We start from the raw sequence: 4,259 nt of genomic DNA, 5'->3' as shown, positions 1-4,259 counted from the left end.
CTGCAAATAATTATGTGTGTACTTGTCGCTGTCTTCTCTGATTATACAAATCTAGATATTTGCTGATCTACGGAGTTAACAAACTTGGTTGCCATAATAATGAGATAATAAGGAGCTGGATGGGAATTTCCCCGTGTTTTCTCCCAAAAGGGTTTTTGCGGGGTTTTCGCCCCTCCTGTAATCAGCGAATATAATTATAGCAATATTTGTTTCTTGATGTTACAAGATAGATCCAAATTTTTCGTGTTCACTGAATCCACCTTATAGTAAAGCCTTCAGACTGTACATGTAGTTATAATAGTTGTAAAATATATTGTTTTTATAATATTTGCTTAACAACTATGCATTAATAAAATAATGTTTTATCCCATTGTATTGAATTTTATTGTATTTGTAATGTATTCTGTATACATGTTTGTAGTCATTATTTATTGTATGCAGGGTCCAAATGGAAACCAGTTTTAAATTGTTTGGGCATACCCTGGGTAAATAAATGTAATAAATGAATAAATAAATACATATTCCTTACTTTAACGAACTTGAGAAACACACCGAGTTTTGGTTTGATTTTAACATATTTTGTTTTTAATAAATGTAATTTCCTGTAAAGAGGACTCAAAAAAAATAATCATACTTAAACACATTTCGAACCGTTTTCGGCTTTTCACGCGAACATTTAAGCTCTACTTTTAATTTTAGTTCCGGCACATAACGAATTTGTTTTATTCGGTCCTACACTGGTTAATGGCACTCACGCCCCATGTGAAAGTACTCCTAGTCTTAATTGGCACAGGAGAATACTGCGCAATTAGTGGGCGTCCAACCGGTCACATCTAGGGGATCGATCAGGGAGTCAAGGGTGTTTCCCTTCGCCGGGCGCAATCAACCAGCTTCATCAAAATGCGCTCGAAAGCACAGAACGTGCGTTTTCTTCTTTTCTCTCATGACAGTAATATCTAAACATGCGATCTTTTGTGGGGATATACGATTGGGCAAATTATAGAATGGGACTTGGCGAGAAATTACATTTGCTGGTTCCAAGGCTAACTTGTAGTCCTATTACAAACTCAGTAGCAAAACTAGCAGCTGGCATACATCAAAAAAAAATCACCGTTTAAATACATGCTTACGTTTGAATGTTTGTTTTTTAACTGAGTTGTGTCTTAAATTTGCCACAGATCTGAAAGCAAATTCCAAGTTGAATAATATCATCCCCACTCGCCCCACAAATGGCAGATTTCTACGTTATTCCAGTATTCCTCAGTTGCAATATAGAACAAATAGATTCAAGAACAGTGCAGTACCCTACCTCATTGACTTAATTAATTCTAATTAATTCCAGTGTTTTTTTAATTTTATGATTGCTAGATTTGAAGTTCACCAGTTTTTATTCCTTGCTAGACCCCAATTCTTTTTAGGGAAATCCTGATGAATCGCAGGGAAATCGGGGTGATTGTGGTTGTCGTGATAGCTGTAATCGTTGTTGTTGTTGTCTTCGTTATATCTTCGTTGTCACTGTGGAAATTGTGGTTATTGTTTCCATTGTAGTCAATACTGTTCTTGTTGTATTCGTTGTTACTTTTGTCATCATTATTGTGATTATGGTTCTTGTCGTCCTTATCGTTGTCTTAATCGTTATTCTTGTCATTATATAGTCGTGATTGTGGTTACTTGTTGTCATTGTTCTCGTTATCTTTATCGTTATCTTTGTCAAATTTCTTAATTATTGCATACATATCTGTATATTTTTTATCACAACTGATACCATATGACATTTGTTTTTATCTGTAAAATGGAATTTTTAATTAATGAAGATTGGCATGTCAGAGATACTTTTGGGTTAAGACAGGTTTTGGACCTTTCAATGTAAAAGTACTTGTTTATTTTAAATTTAATTTAATTTATTTTATTTAATGTATTTGTATTAGCATTTGTATCTGTTGACTTGATCCAATTCAATCTTTGATTGCCACATCAAGTCTAATGAAAATAAACCATTTATCTATCTATCTATCTAGATGCACGTTTCATGCAATATTGTTGAATGAGAAAATGACTCCCGCGGGAACGGAAATTGCTATTCGCCGGAACAGCGTAGCAGCGCTCTACCAAAATGAGCTTATTCAGCGGTCTCCACATTTTGTCAATGTCTTTGTTAACGAGAGGCTAGTCAGGAGCATATATATTATTAATTATTATAAATACTGGTAATGAAACCAAGCATTCCTCAAATACGCCACGCAGGCATGCTCGCAAGCATTAAGAAACCTGTAGAGAGGAGACAATGAGAAGAAATTACAGTTATGGACCCTAGAAGAATATTCTGGGGGAAAACCCACGGTATCAGGTAGGGACTGAAAACCCAACCCACATGTTGGTGGTTAGCCCAGGCGGAATTCGAACCCAGGTTACAGCGTTGGAAGGCGAGGAAAGTGCGGCTACACCAACCTGACTCCCCATATTAAATTACTACAGCACTTCTCATTCCCCCGCGCGGAGATACTTTGAAGCTCTCCTGGGCGCAGACATTTTGAAATCATGTTTGTGTTTGTGGAACGTGATAATATAATCACACGGCATGAATTTCGCTCTAGTAATGTAATATAGCTCTATGGTCAGAACCATATAAAACGTGTCACACGTGTAGCCGGGATCATGCCCAAAGTCACGGTGCGGGCAACAATGCATGGGAAAAACATTAATTTGATAAGAATTTTCAAAAATTTGATGAGTTATGATATATCTAAAAGCCGTACCTTTATGAACGATTTACGGTTACCATTTTCAAGATCTACAGCATTAGTAAAGTTTCAATGTTGCAAGTACATCGTGAATTAATCACACGGAATGACATGGAAAGAGGAATGCTTACTAATAACCTACGACCAATGACAGTCACACATTTATTAAAGGTGAACCTTATCATTTTACCTGTGCGGCTTTTCGTGGTTTTTTAAATATAATTTTGAATAATTTGAATTATAATATGCGTCTCTTACCACAAGGAGAAAGCAAACAGGAAAGGTTTATCGTGTCAGTATTTTTTTTCTTCTACACAACCACATTGACATAATAAACTCACCAGTACGAGCTTTTTTATTTCGTTCCCACCGTAAAACATTGTTGAATTTCGAATTTGTCACGACGTTACAAGATTTCGCCTTTTTAAATTAAATAGCCAATTAAATAAGTATAATTAATTTCATTTATTTAACTTTGAATATTGGTTTTTACACTAGGCGACGAATTTTTGTATAAAATATGTTGAGTTGTGCCATACAACGGAGCTGCATGATTATGTGAAACCGAGTTCACGAGAAACAAATTATCATAATACTTGAAGGCCGTTTAAAAAAAAAGACTGTCACACAAGTTGCGTGTCAAAACAACAAAATGAATTGCATTACAAACGAAAACGACATAGGGCCTAGATTAATAGTTTCTATTCATCCAGTCGCCAGCTTTGGATAGGGGTTATTATAATTACGTGTCATTTATAGGCCCGATGTATTCATTTCATAAAATATAGCAACACCCTAGCCTGTCAATGGAAGTTGAAAAGTATAGATTCCTTTCAGTGAAGTCAAGTGTAGAACTGATCCTTACATTGACGATTACATTTTTTCTGAACGTTGTACAGGACTACACCGTACGTACGTTTATCTCTGCACTTGCAAAAATGACCAGTAGAACGAAATAATATAGACTTCAAAGAAATGTCACCCAGGTCGGATAACTTTTCATTATGAGCAATAATAACTTGGCAACTGAAGGCCCATATCGACCTAAAATGCAGCTTGATGTGTACGCTCACACTAGATGAGAACGAGTCACAAAACAATCCTCGATTTTAATTTCGAGTCACGTGTCAGCCCTGTCAATTTGGGGGAGGGGGGGGGGGGTCATGAACTCAGGCCAAGTCAGACGAGTCACCTTTTACACGCAACTTGGAGGCAACCAAGCAGACTACAAGCTAAACGATCCCTCACGATGAACAAATTACGTTTTTCCAACAATTTATGGAAATTCCTCAAAATATTACATGGAATTAAAATTTTGCTTTCGTTTTCTTCTTGGAAAATGCCCAGAACAAGCTGCTCTTAAAGTGAATAATTATACATCATTGCCTTTAGGCCAAAAAAAAAAGTCTCCGGTTTCTGGTATGGAGCTTGCCCCAAAAGTGGTGCGGCGACGCGGCTTTTTTTTTTTTTTTTACCTGTTTTTTTTTGGGGGGGGGGCTTCAAATGTCGGCTGATGAC

This window comes from Patiria miniata, unplaced genomic scaffold (genome assembly GCF_015706575.1).
Source record: "Patiria miniata isolate m_02_andy unplaced genomic scaffold, ASM1570657v1 HiC_scaffold_24, whole genome shotgun sequence".
NCBI lineage: Eukaryota > Metazoa > Echinodermata > Asteroidea > Valvatida > Asterinidae > Patiria > Patiria miniata.
Note: the sequence above shows the minus strand (reverse complement) of the source record.